The 14666-nt window shown below is 43.9% G+C and overlaps 1 protein-coding gene and 1 long non-coding RNA gene across 25 annotated transcripts in view; one reads left to right on the top strand and one right to left on the bottom strand.

The window, feature by feature from the left end:
* EPB41L1 (erythrocyte membrane protein band 4.1 like 1) overlaps window positions 1-2526 on the bottom strand; it is a 229148-nt gene extending 226622 nt beyond the window's left edge. For 12 of the 23 annotated variants that reach the window (XM_072996982.2, XM_072996991.2, XM_078393198.1 and 9 more), the window contains exon 1: window positions 2148-2526. The gene's annotated coding sequence lies outside the window, so the exon portion shown is untranslated. Of the gene's footprint in view, window positions 1-945; window positions 1166-1824; window positions 1919-2147 lie in introns of those variants that run through there. The other 11 variants (XM_072996988.2, XM_078393191.1, XM_078393212.1 and 8 more) reach the window with 7 other exon arrangements.
* A 196-nt stretch (window positions 2527-2722) lies between these two features.
* Window positions 2723-10983, top strand: LOC140706530 (uncharacterized). 2 transcript variants are annotated; one of them, XR_012086190.2, is made up of 4 exons: window positions 2723-2855; window positions 2965-3034; window positions 8075-8210; window positions 10366-10983. It is a non-coding gene; the product is annotated as an uncharacterized LOC140706530 (long non-coding RNA). The 2 variants fall into 2 exon arrangements; XR_013545047.1 differs by lacking the exon at window positions 10366-10983 and adding an exon at window positions 7088-7192 and having other exon boundaries at window positions 2734-2855; window positions 8075-8528.
* Window positions 10984-14666: the final 3683 nt, after the last annotated feature.

The following is a 14666-nucleotide window of genomic DNA, read 5'->3' as shown; positions in this document are numbered from 1 at the left end:
GACATAATACTGCTGATGTACATGAACAGTAATATTGTGCCACTCTATGGAGCACCTTGAAAGCCCTATTAGGGTCGCTATAAATCAGTTCTGACTTGACAGCTCAGAACACAAAACTCATACATGGAGCAGTACCTTGAAGCACGAAAGTCAACAGATTTTCCTTTCAACAAATGGTGCATAAATGGCCAGCTTTCTTGCGCTCCAATTTCATTCAGCAACTCTGAATTTCTCATCAAAATAGTAATGCTCTTCCTTCCCACATGCATAAAAGCAAACAAAAAAGGGAGCCCCCCATGTCTGTTCATTTACCTGTAAACCACATTGTACTTTATCATCTTTACTCAGAAATATTTCTGGTGTTAGAACCTAAGGTGAGAACAAGTTATATTCTCAGTGCCCTTAATAGAGATGATACTACATACTACTGAGATGTACATATGGACAGACAACTTTAAGCTAACCATTTGTACATCTCCATTAAGTGGCTCCTCTGTTGAACATCTTAAAATCACAAACACATCTCTGGGGCTGCTGTCAGTTCAGCCCCATGTTGCTACAAGTATTCTTATTTGTTTGTTTAATGTACACAATTTATATTACTACAGCTGCCACTACTGTTATTGCATTGTTCTTCCAAACAAGCATTCATAGAAGCTACTACATTCATCAGGAGATGATCATGCTTCTCCATCAAAGCCCGTCAGGATTTCCACTTTAAAAAATAAATAAATAAGTTTGACCTTAGGGGCAAAACATGTAACGAACCAGATCATGCTTTGATTCCAGCTTCAAACCTACCCACCCACCCCCACTTCAAGGCTTCCCATCTCTGTCACTACAGAGGCTGGGATCTGGGTGTGGCAGCCAAGCCAATACCCTGTGTCCGTCAGCTGTAAAAAAAAAAAGGGGGGGGGGGAGAATGAACTTTTCCTGCCATCTGACCTTGTGAGTTCAGAACACCTGCCCAGGTAGACCAAAACAAGGAAGAGAGCAACGCCCTTCAAGGAAAGCCATGTCTTTCACCGGAGGCTACCCATACGGCCCCCTCCTTTATTTCCCTTAAAGGGAACCAGGCTGTATTCCCTGGACCTAGAAAAGTACCATACCAGCACCATTAAATCACGACTGAAATATACAGATAAACGCTTTTCCTGCTTGAAGTTCCTTCATAATATATACATTGTGTATACAATATATACACAATATATATACATTTTTTAAAAACCACATCCCAGGCACAGCTCCGCCCTCCCTTGTGATTAAAAAAAAAAAAAGGGAACACACACACACACAGTGGCAGGAATTCCAGATTCGCCCTTTGATCGACTTTCGGAGCTCGCGCTGGGCAGTCCGGGAAGCGAGCAAACAGTTGCTTTTTTCCCCCTGGAAGCACACCCCGCAATTCGGCGCTCGTGCGTCCAATCCCTCAAGGCTAAGAAGCGGGGGGGGGGCCGACAATGTAGATCGGGGGGGAGGCTGCACGAGATCCAAGTCAAAGGCTACTCCCCCCCCCCAATTTTGGAAAGGGGAGCCGGAGATGAACAGGGTCCAAGTTCCACCTGAACGCTTTGGGCTCGGATCCCCTCTTCCCCCACCCCACCCCCGATTTTAGCACGCAGCAGCGCAGCGCAGGCACCGGGGGAAGAGGATTCGTCGCAAGGAGGAAAGAAAGGAAACACACCCCTCTCGGCGCCGAGGGAGGAATAAGGGGGCGCTGCATAGGCGAAGAGGCGGCATGGAAGGATGAGCGGCGGGGATGCAAGTCTGTCACACAGGCATGCACAGACACACACACACACACAAAATAAATGCCATTGTCACCTGAACGCGGCCGATCCCGTGGAGAGACGGCCAAAAGAGAGGAGGACAAAACCTGGGGGGAACGCACCCGGGTTGTCGGATCGGGGCCCCCTCCCTCTTCGCCCCGCAGCCTGCAAGCGCTGGCGTCTACCGAGACCTCCACGTGATTTCGCCCCGCTCCAGCCCCGCGCGCCGTTGGGGCGTCTACCCGGGCCGGATCCCCGGGCTCGCCGGCAAGCACGGAAGAGCCAAGCCAGCGGTGTCACCCGGGGCCGTTGGAAAGGGGAACGGGAGGGATGATGGGGGGGGGGGGAGAGAGAGAGAAAACGTCGCCATGCCCTTACCCTTTTTTTCCCTTCCTCCCCTTGCTCCCGAGTAATCCGGAATCAAGTGGTCCAAGTGTCCGAGGAGCCGGTCATCGGGCGAGAAATAGGCAAGGCTTCCAGCCTCTTCCTTACAAATAACGACGGGGGGGGGGGACAGAGAGAAAATACTCTTGGGGGGAGGGCGAGGGCGAGACGGCAACCCCTTCCTCTCGCTGCGTTTCTTCCTTCTCCAAGTCGCAAGTCCAAGGAATCGAAGTGTCTCGGAAGGTAGCAGCAGGGAGGAGAAAAGTGGCGGCGGCGGCGGCGGCGGCGGCCGGGGAGGGAGGGAGGAAGGGAGTGAGTGGGGGAGAGGCTGGAATAATGCGAGGCAGCTGCAGCGGGAGGCAGGCGTGAGTGCGCGGGGAAGTGGGAGGGCTGGGCGCTGGGCGAGGGAGGCACGTCACGAGCAACTGAGCGAGCCTCCGAGAGGAGGAGAGGAGGGGAAGCGAGGCGAGCGGAGGAGGGAACGCTCGTCCCCGGAACGACGAGCCAGCCTCCGCGCGGGGCTATGCCAACCAGCCCTGCAAAGCCACGCCTAGAAATCTCCCAAAGTTACTGGGAAGGCAATCAGTCGCTCCGACCCGGCGGAGACCGAGGGCCGGATTCGAACTCGCGGCGCACCTGTCTAATTTTTTTTTTTAATGGCACCCGGAGGTGCCGGCTCCAGTCCTTCCCCCTGCACTCTAGGTGAGCAAAGCAAGGGAAGCGACACAAGGTGAGACCTTCCCCCGATCCTGGACAGATACTGTACTGTACTACTGACTCTGTTCCCGGCTTCCTTTCCTCTCTTTGCCAGGCAGAGAGAGACTCAGAAGGACGCCAACCCCACCCACAGCAACGCCCTTCTCATTGTTCGGTGAACCAAGGTAAATGGACGGGCCCGCCCCCCGGGAAACCACGCACACACAGCCCACGCAGGTCTCGGTTACTATAAAGGCACCGTGGTAAGATCGGGAGGCCGGGCGCCCGGTTTTACTATTTGGGGTGCTGCGTGTGCGCGCGCGCTTGCAGCGCTGAGAAGGCAGCCACCTCCCTAGGCATTCATTCATACACCCCCTTTTTTTTCTTCTTCCTCGGTTTCTGCATGATTTGCGTCCCAAACGAAAATAAGACTTAATTTGTTTAAATGCTTGCTACCAAAGAAATAAACCCCGCTTAGGATGGCAGGCTAGGCTGGAAGAGAGTGGCTTTATTTCACACCATTCTGTGCTGAATCCCCAAGAGTCAAGGTGGTTTCCAAAAATAAAAAATGAAGACAAGTTAAAATGCATTGGTAAAATCCATATTCTCTCCCTCCCGGCCATCACTGAATGAGGTCTGTGGCATTGCCATCTTTTTTTTCCTGCCTTCTGTCACATCCACTGCTGGATGATACAGCTGCACGTGGCTCTTTGTTGTTTCCCGGCCAGCGGGACTGAACATAAATGGTCAAATGTAGTAACTTAACAGTAGAGGTGGATCCTTGTGGGTACCGCCCCCCCCCTCAGGCTATGTCTAGCCATGGCACTTCTGCCTCCGTTCTTACTAGAGGTGAAGTGTCACCAGCTGCCTGTGTTCCCCATTGGCTCTCTCTGTATATGTGAGGAAGGACACATCCTGAAGCTGAGGCTCCAATACTTTGGCCATCTCATGAGAAGAGAGGACTCCCTGGAAAAGACCTTAATGTTGGGAAAGTGTGAAGGCAAGAGGAGAAGGGGACGACAGAGGATGAGATGGTTGGACAGTGTCATCGAAGCTACCAGAATGAATTTGACACAACTCCGGGAGGCAGTGGAAGATAGGAGGGCCTGGCGTGCTCTGGTCCATGGGGTCACGAAGAGTCGGACATGACTAAACGACTAAACGAACGAACGTATGTGTGAGTGAGTGAGTGAGTGAATGCTGGCTTTCTCCCCAGTTGTGTATGTATATGAATGTCACTTCGGCTGTGACCACCATTAGCTGCTGTGCCTTGTGGTCCACCAACCACAGTGGGCACAGGCTGTCACTGGGAAGCCCCTGGACCTCCCACATAGGACACAACTGTACTGTGTAGCCTGCTCATTCCTTTCCATTGCTTGAGTCTGTGGGGTGCTCCACCCTGATCCCTTCCCCCCCCCATTGTTGAAGTGGGGTGGGCATCAGTGTTCATCTCTGGCGTCTCATGGCAACACCTGTTGGAGATGAGGGAAAGTGTTAGCTCCTCCCCTACTCATGGCTCCACCCCTTTCAGCAGTTCAGTCAATTGTCAGTATCACGTTGGCTTGTACCCAAATCCATAGAGTGACAGTATCTCAAACGCTGTGGACATTTCTGGTCACTGTACCTAGGAAAGGATATTTGATAACTGCAGAAAAGGGGAAGCCAAAAGGATCAAGGACTAGAGCAACAAGAAAGGGCCATATAGCTGACCTGTTTAGGCAACTAAGGCAGATCACCTTCTCCCACCCAGATCTACCTGAATTACTCGGCATAGCCAGGAGGGTCGGTTGAGGGGCCTGACGCCGAGAGAGGCCCAGAGAGAAAGAACAAGAAACCGGGCCTTCTCGGTAGTGGCCCCTCGACTATGGAACAGTCTTCCATCAGAGAGCCGCCTGGCTCCCTCCCTGGGTGTTTTTAAGAGCTGTTTAAAAACTTGGCTCTTCAGGCAGGCCTCCCCTCCAGTCAATTCTTGAATTCTATCTTTCTGTTCTTTCATTTCCCATCTTAATCATTCTATATTATTGTTTAAATGTTTTCTTATGATTATGAATGTCGTTTATTTTGATTGTGATGTTTTATTGTCATTTTATGATATTTTATGATTTTGTAAGCTGCCCCAAGTAGACACTGTCTAGGGGGGGCTGGGTATAAATCAAATGAATGAATAAAATTAATTAAATAAATAAATAAATAAATAAATAAATAAATAAATAAATAAATAAATAAATAAATAAATAAATAAATAAATAAATAAATAAGATATGACCAAACTTTATAAAATTAAGTATAGGGGGGAGAAAGTAGATAGGACAAACTTTCTCTCTTTTCTCATAATGCTAGAAAAGGTAATACAGTGGACCCTCTACTTAAGGAATTAATCCATACTGGAATGGTGGCTGCAAGTCGAAAAGTCTGTAAGTCGAATCTCCATTGACCTACAATGCACTGAAAACCGATTAATCCCATAACCAGTGGTTTTTATTCTATTTTTATTCCATTTTGGTTTTTTTCTGGTCTGTAAGTCGATTCTCTGGCTGCAAGTCGAATCTAAATTTTGCAGCCAGAGACGTCTGTAACTCGAAAAGTCTGTAAGTCGAGCCGTCTGTAAGTCGAGGGTCCACTGTATTAGCCTCTTCTACTCATCCATTCAAGCTGAATGTTGGGAGATTCAGGACCCATAAATGGAAGTGCTCCTTAGTACAGCGGAATTCCATGCCACATGACGTAGTAATGGCTGTCAACCCAGATGGCTTCAGGTCAGTATGGCTCCATCTCACCTCCAGTAATAGTGGCAGTATGTATGCTAGTTGCTGGCAAATGTAAGATAGGGGTTCCACTCGTGTGCTGCTACTGGGCTTCTCATTGGCACTTGTCTGGGTACTAGGTGAGTAGAATGCTGGACCAGATGGGCTTTTGGTCTAGCACAGCATGGCTCTTCTTATGTTCTTACAATTTTATCTTTGCTGATGGAGTGGCTCTCCAGGCAATATGTCTCCATCAGTGCACCTGTCACGAGAGTGGTATGTCCGTTATTCCACCGTCGCAAGAAGGCTTCTGCCAAATACAATAGCTGAGCATTTGACAGAGTTACTGCAACTCCTTTTGCTAGGCAGGCAAGGGCTGGTGGGCCATACCTTGCCCATCCTTGCTGTAGTTTCTCAGCTACTGGTTCTTAGGGCTGCACCTTGAAAGAGTAAGGGAAGTACTGTATAGCTCAGGTTTCACCTCCATAATAAATCTACAAAGCAGCTTCTTGTTGTCAGCTAATAAATATGAGACACAGGGTTCCAGGAATGACGGGTGCTTGGGATGGGACTGCTTTATCATGCCTAGTCAAAGGAATGTGGTTCCACACCTGTTGCACCTCTGGATATTATGGTGTGATCTATCCAGCAAAAAATATATATATGCTGAAGATTTCATAGATACCATAATGCTTTTCTACTACAGGTCTGAGCAAATTTTCTAATTGCTGGCACTACAAATCTCCTACGGCATGTTTTAAACATATGATCTGGCCATATGCAGTCATAGCTTCTTTTCAGCGGCAGTCATTACTTGTACTAATTTCCTACTGGAGCATTTTCTGACTTCTTCTGATGCTTATCTGCTTTTAAACTATTAGCCAGCTTCCTAGAAGTTAACCACTGGTCAGTGAAAATGGATTCTTTGTGCTCTTGTTGCGGCTAAAAGACTTATATTGCAACCCTGGAAAAATAAATGCCTGTCTTCTGTTATCCAGTAGATTGAAGACCTCACAACTCTACCGGCCTTTGCATGCATGGCTTACAGACAAAAACTTTGAATCACCTGTTGGAGATGTTCCAAATATATTTGTAGCTATTTGGAAGCATTTCATAAAAGCTTATGTATAGATTTTTTTTTACCATTAGTAGACTTCTCTCTGTATATGTAGAGAAATGTTTTTGCATGACTAAGAAAGACATCAAAAATTCTGCATAGCAGCCTCTTAATATTTGCACCTATAAACAATTTAGGGTAGTGAGATACATTGAAAACTATTTCCATTTTTGTGCATTTACCAAATGGAGATGTTTCTGCACGCAAATGCATTGCCTCCAGGCCTCCTAGGGTTCATTTGATTTCATTTTCATGGGCTCTTGGCCTGTTTTGATGTCAAAGAGAATAGCTTCTGTGTGAACATGGGGAGGGGGAAGAGGGGGAGGATTATGTGTTACAGCCCAGTATTCCTCTAGAATTTCATTTTATATTTGCAGGGGAATAATTTAAGGGCTTTCAATATCATACATCTAAAACGGGACCATACCAACATTTTAAGACTGTGATGCGCCCATGGTCTAGCGATCCACTGCTAAAAATTGGTAGGTGATGTCAATGCAAATACAGCATCTATTGCATGCAATACATTTGTCAATTGATATGCAAATGAGATATCTCTATTTTGCCTTTGTCCTCAGGCACCTGACTGGCTGCCAATAGGGTAACAGGTGTTGCTAAGTCCATGCCGCTTCTCTGACCCTACATTGTTAGTTAGCAAGAGAGCAAAGCAAAACAAAAAAAGCCACCCTGTACTGAGCGCCTAGCATGACAAAAAGGGATCAAAAGGGGCAGAAGGTTTCTAGTCCAGAATCTAAATGTTAGTTTTGTGATTGTGGCTAAGGGGACAACACCGGCACCCCATTCCCCCTTTAAAAAGGGAGGGGAGATGGTTTTCTGACATTATTTTAAGTCCATTAGCCCAGTATTTGACATGCATCTAATTATAATTTCTAAGACTGATTCTGAACTGTGAAATGGACCCTTGGCCAGTGAATTCTCTCTCTCTCTCTCTCTCTCTCTCTCTCTCTCTCTCTCTCTCTCTCTCTCTCTCTCTCTCTCCCTCTCCCTCTCCCTCCCTCCCTCTCTCTCTCTCTCTCTCTCTCTCTGTTTATTTTATGTTCTGCTTTTCTCCATGCAATGTATGTTTGCACCTATAGGCAAAGATGCAACAAACAGGAATAGTTCCACAGAAGGGGAGAATCAAGTTAAAAAGAAGTGCTGAAAAAAGAACAATTTTAATATAGTTGTAATATTTTAAATTATTTTAAAATAAAGTTAATTTTGTACAGTTTAATCTCATTCCTGTTTAAATATATTTATTTGTGTTTAAGGAAAGACTGTTGTCCAGAAGGTATTGGCTCACAATTGAGAAGTTGTTTTTCAGCACCTGTAATTCATTTGCTCCCTCTTTTCTCCTCTTACAGATGAAGCCTGAAGATAAGAATTTGACCTTGACGTGTAAGCCAGGATGCAGTGGAAGTTTGAACCACAGTGTGATGAACCTATTCCACCATTCCACCCTTTCTTTCTGGATCTGTGTCTAAAAGCCAACATAGCCTGGTAGTTGTACTTCTGGATAGCTCAGCGGTTTAGGTATCTGGCTGCAGAGCCAGAGGTTGGGTGTTCAGTTCTTCACTGTGCCTCTTTGACAAGGGCTGGACTCAGTGATCCATAGGGCCCCTTCCAGCTCTGCTAAAATTGCTTTAAGACTGTTGTAGATACTAATATCCACATTTATCCCATTCCAGGCTGGCTCAGCCTCTCAAAAATCACAAATCGAGGATGCCTCTTCAGGTCCTTCAGGGCTACTGATTGGTTATTTTGCTTTTTTGCTCTCTGGGTATTGTACTTTAGTCGTTTAGTCGTGTCCGACTCTTCGTGACCCCATGGATCAGAGCACTCCAGGCCCTCCTGTCTTCCACTGCCTCCTGGAGTTGGGTCAAATTCATGTTGGTAGCTTCAATGACACTGTCCAACCATCTCGTCCTCTGTTGTCCTTTTCTCCTCTTGCCTTCACACTTTCCCAACATCAAAGTCTTTTCCAGGGAGTCTTCTCTTCTCATGAGATGGCCAAAGTATTGGAGCCTCAGTTCCAGGATCTGTCCTTCCAGTGAGCACTCAGGATTGATTTCCTTTAGAATGGATAGGTTTGTTCTCCTTGCAGTCGAGGGGACTCTCAAGAGTCTCCTCCAGCACCACAATTCTAAAGCATCAATTCTTCGGCGGTCTGCTTTCTTTATGGTCCAGCTCTCGCTTCCATACATCACGACAGGAAAAACCATAGTTTTGACTATGCGGACCTTTGTTGGCAAGGTGATGTCTCTGCCTTTTAAGATGCTATCTAGGTTTGTCATAGCTTTCCTCCCAAGAAGCAGGCATCTTTTAACTTTGTGGCTGCTGTCTCCATCTGCACTGATCATGGATCCCAATAAAGTAAAATCTGTCACTACCTCCATATCTTCCCCTTCTATTTGCCAGGAGGTGATGGGACCAATGGCCATGATCTTAGTTTTTTGATGTTGAGCTTCAGACCATTTTTGCACTCTCCTCTTTTACCCTCATTAAGAGGTTCTTTAATTCCTCCTCACTTTCTGCCATCAGAGTGGTATCGTCTGCATATCTGAGATTGTTGATTCCGGCTTGGGATTCCTCCAGTCTGGCCTTTCGCATGATGCATTCTGTATATAAGTTAAATAAGCTGGGGGACAATATACAGCCTTGTTGTACTCCTTTCCCAGTTTTGAACCAATCAGTGTTTCCATATCCAGTTCTAACGTAGTATACCTAGGTTGTAAAGAAAAAGAAGAAATAATTTCTCTCTGGCTGATTGGCAAATAGTGAAATGAAGTGGGAAACAGGACTGAGCCTGGAGTCACCTGCTAAATTCTTCTTAGAAGCCTGATGATAAATAGTTAACTAATGTAGCTAGCTTATATTCATTTAATTTTTGAGGCACTAGAACTCTTAGCTTAAGAAATAAAAAGATTCCAAATTAAAATTGACTTTTCTTGGCCAGTTGCTGGGAACTCAGGTCCCACCAGTGTATATGTGCAATTGCCTCAGCATGCATCTCTTTACAGTGCTTATGCAAAATCTGCATCTACTCTATACGGCTATAGCAGGTTGATACTGTGTTAATTGTCATGGCTCTAGCCTACAGAATCCTCAGATCCGTACTCGTGGTGAGGTGTAGAGAATTACCTGGTAGAGTGGTGTTCTCTGAACCTCATCAGAGAATTCCAGGTCCCTTCATAGTCAAACCAAGGTCCTATTGAGTTCAGCCTCCAACACATTGGGAACACATCAGAAGATTAGATTGCTCTAGCTAGTCACTTTGCAGCCATGAAAGTCAATGAAAATTAATCAGAAAGATGGACAGATTCCACGGAACCTCACTGAAAAAGTAATGTCATGTTTCATCATCCTTCCCAGTCTGGCATGAAAATAAGTGTGTGTACGAATGTTCCTAGTGTGGTATAGTGGACAGAGTGCACTCTGGGGAACAGGGTTCAAATCTCCACATGTCCATGGAAACTGGGGAAGTGGAAGTGGTAAAAACCCACTCCTTAAATATATCACTTACTTTGAAAGCCCTGTTAAGGTTACTATGTTATTTCTAACTAAACAACATAGAATACACACAGAGAGAGACACACAGAGATGTTCTAAGGGAGGATAATCAAGTTTGTTTTTTGTTTTTGTTTTTTTGTTGCAGGGCAGCAGCAAATCTTAGCATTAGCTGTGAGTAGGAAAACAATCTACAAAAAACATGAGGATTTTCCCACAGTTATCATAACACAACTTTCCCTTAACTAGATAGCCTCAGAAGACATTGGTCTCTAACTCCCATCATCTCCAGCTCATATGACCAATGCCATTGGAAGAGCATCAAAGTGAAGAAAGCTGCTCTGAGTGCATTGCTGTAAAATAGTATTAAAAACAGCTTCTACTCCCTCTGGCTATTGAAATGTAGGAATGGGAAGGAATTTGGGTAGAGTCAATGTTTTTTTTTCTAAAATTATCTGCTTTGCACTTCCTAGGAGTTGTGAGGCAAATAGTATTTTGCCTAAGACATCTGCACATTTGTGAAGCTTGCCTGATGTGTTCTGTATCCCTGAAATCATGCATGTATTTTTTTAAAATGTGAAAAACAGGAAAAAATGTGTTCAACTGAAAATTTCACATAAACGTTAGTCAATAGGTGTACTGAAATGAAAACATCATGGAAAATGTTCAGGAAGCATGTGTAAAATGTTCAACCAGGAAGCAAAATGCAGATCCAAATAAAAGACAATACAAGGGTAAAGACAGAATTTAGAGAAATGCATTAAAATTGAGACCAAGAGCTTTTATTTATTTTATATACCTATTTATTTTTCTTCCCACTTTTCTCCCTTGTAGGATCTAAGGCAGCTTACCACATTTCCCCATTTCTGCTGAAATATGGAAACAGAATCTGACACTCTGATCTTTCACTACTGCCATGTGATTTACAAATAACATCCAGTCACATGTTGCATCTTTCTCAGCTGATTCAACCTTTTCCCTGTATAAGGACCCTATGTACAATCAAAATAACAAGCCCATTAAGAAAATTATGCCTTAAGGGAAGTATGTTTCTATTCATTCAGGGGTCTCCTGCCTTCTCAGAGTGTACCTAGCCTTCAGAAGAAATTGAGACAAATAATTTAAGACAGATTATAAGAGATTCATTTCCTCCAAAGTTTTCTGTTGAATTTCCGTCTGTGTGTATCTAAGGACAATCAGATGAGGATATAGTTCACTGTTTGGTATGCTTTTGGTAAGTTTGGTTCACCCTGTTTTCTAATGACAACTGTCACATACAGCACTGATGGTACCTGTCTGTCATGGGTTTGGAGGGAAAGTTCCATCCTATGGGGAGTGGAAGGCGGGACATCAGGGGGGGGTGTACTGTATATATATTTGGAGCTGGTGTGGAGAGTTAAGAGTTGGAGTCTGTGTGTCAGACTGGGTACATCTGTTTGTCAGATAGTACATACCTGATAGGTTCAGGTTTCTATCTAGGTAGCCAGAACTGATAGGTTCAGGGTCTGTGCGTTACCTTAAAGTGTTCAGTGGGAACCAATCTGTTGTATGTGTATGATTGAGACTACGCCACGTTCCAGTCTCCTATTTACCTGATCCTTTTATTTACCCTGTTTGTTATTTCAATAAACCTTGTTCTTTTGTTTTTTTAAAATCCATTCCTGGTCTGTGTGACTCCTTACAGGGAAGGGTTGGTGGCAGCATAATTACAGGGTGGGATACTCCAGTAGGTCTGGGGTTGCCACATTGATATATGGTTTAAGTAAGAGTAATCCATTCTGCCCCTTCTGAGAGCTGTTCTGCTCCTTTCTGGCACAGTGCTAGGGCTACAGTTTACTTCATAAGACTGGAAGTGCTTCTGATTATCTCATTCTGCAATCTGCATGCCTGCTTAATTCTCTGCCAAATAGATCCAAGGACGGCATTCTCTTCTGTGACAACCTGACAATAGAAACCTTGTACTTTCCTAAGTGACTCAGTGCTATTTTAGATATAAGGGAGTATACATGTTGGATTGATGCATTGCTGTAGTGCTGTGCCACTTACTATATTAAACAGCAAGAAAGTAGTCACCTCAGCCCGTGGAATGACAGCCACAGAAAAAGGTGTGTAAACAGGAGGGAGAGGGGACATCAGTCATCAAAAGGAGGAGGAATTGGAGTGATCTGAAGTACTGACTCCTTCTCACAGGAGAAGAAATGTTTCCCATGGGAATGGAGGGATCACTCAAGTTTGAGTTAAAATAGATCACACTGAAGACACAAGCCTTTTAATCATAACTGGATATCTCTAAATTCCCTTATCTAGTTCTTCCCTCGTAACTTTCAATATAAACTGAAACATTTTCCTTCTGTGAAGGATTTTTGTTAATGTTCTTTCAAAGACTACACTGGAATGGGAGCAACTACAACCTGATCCAGCACAATTTCTGAAGATTGGTCATGGTATGACTATTGACTTTTCTCTGCTGGATCCCATTGGATTAGTGCATCAAAGATGCAAACACTGCAATAAATGAATAGAGAGCAGATTTTACAGACTGTTGTTCTAGATTGGCTCAAACGGTAATGGCTATTTTGAAGCTGAAGTATCCCATGTTGAGGGAGGAAAGACTGAGAGCTCTTCCAGACCTCCAGCTAACAAAATTTAAAATGAAATAAAATAAATAGAATAAAATATTTATTTATTTATTTATTTATTTATTTATATTTATTTATTTATTTTTATTTATTTATTTATTTATTTATTTATTTATTTTTATATTTATTTTTATTTATTTATTTATTTATTTTTATTGCATTTATACCCTGCCCATCTAGTCAATTGACTACTCTGGGCAGCTTCCAACATGCATAATAAAACATTATAAAAATAACAACATTATAAACATCAATAATCAAATTATTCAAAATATAGTCACTTGTCCAAACTCTGGCCTTTTGCACCAGGCAAAAGTGAATTTGTGGGCTCTAGTGAAAAGCAAAATACACAAACACACAAAGTTCTGGAAGCCCAATGTCTGATCACTCTAGCATTAGAGGATGTCTTATTCATTCCCCATGTCATGCAGGGCCTTGTGCCTGATTGTAAGTGCAATTGTCCCTCTGTTGCACTTGACATGATCGGAATAATAGGGGATTCATTTTTCAATATAGCAATCACTCACACCATTTAAAATCGAACAATGCCTGCAATAATTTTTTTTAAAAAAACTCCACAAAGTTCTGAGATGGGAAACCATAAGCAAGAAAATCAAAATGAAACCTGTGTTAAGAATTATTTTTACAAACTTGCAAATAGCCATAGTGTTGGTGTGTGATGCTAAAGGCAACTTTATGGGTTGACACCATACATGTAGCCCAGCATATCTGCTAAAATGAAGCACAGAAATCTTCCACCTCCTGTACAATGTGAGCAGATTGCTTTTGACAAGTCAGTCCCTTTATATCTACAGAAGCTTTGCCAGGGGCATTCCCAGAGGGTACAACAGATTCTGCAGCTAATGTTCCAGCTCACAAGCAGTTTTTTTTTAAATCCTAGTCTTTGAAGAATGCTGCACATCCTTTTCCATGCTAAGGATCCGAATAGGGTTCCTCTTTTTGAGTTAACTCATTGACAGGGCTATCCCAAGAAATGTTGCTGCCTAAGGAAGAAGACAAAATGACCTACCTTTCCATTTCAAGCAGAGAAGACAAAAGCAGTTGTTGTGACCTTAAGGTACTGGGACCAAAGAGAATCCTTCACCACCTAAGGGCAGCCAGTTTGGGGTGGGGTGGTGCAGGGCAGGCCATACGGCACAAATACATCTGTGCTCCAACAACAGGGAATGGGCAAGGGATAGCCCACCCAACTGTTGCTGCCAGAGGCAGAAGCCTTATTCTGAGGGCATGGGTAGCCTTGTTCATGAAAGCATCTCCAGAATTTCAGGCTAACAACTAATAAAGTCATTATTTGATTTTTGTTTTTACATGCATTCTTGTGTTCATTATGTGTTCAGTTCTGCTGTCTGGTTGCTGCATGCTATGGACTAAATCATAGGCAGGCTAGTGGACAGTGGGCACAAAGGATACATGTGCACATGATCCTGAATTCACATCTATGATGCTATAAATCCAATATGCACTCAGCTGGGATTAGGCCCTATTTAACTCAAAGGGTCTTCCTTCTGAGCATAGAAGCTCCCTGCCCTCACATGAAGTTTCTCATCTCTAAGGCTGGATGCATTTTGACCCCAAGTCACCGCAACTCTTATTTCTAGATTTTCCCATTGAAATCTGCAAGGTTTAAGTATGCATGACTGTACTTGGAATCACAGCCACTATCATTAATTCTAATTAATGCCGAAAGTGCATAAAGGGAAGTTAACAAACCAACCTTGTCTGAGTCCTCTGTTAATTAAAAAAAAAAACCTAAACAAATAATCTTCACTCGTGTTTATTTAAGCGTTAA

The sequence above is a fragment of the Pogona vitticeps genome, chromosome 4 (genome assembly GCF_051106095.1).
Source record: "Pogona vitticeps strain Pit_001003342236 chromosome 4, PviZW2.1, whole genome shotgun sequence".
Lineage (NCBI taxonomy): Eukaryota > Metazoa > Chordata > Lepidosauria > Squamata > Agamidae > Pogona > Pogona vitticeps.
This window is presented reverse-complemented; position numbering and strand designations above follow the sequence as displayed.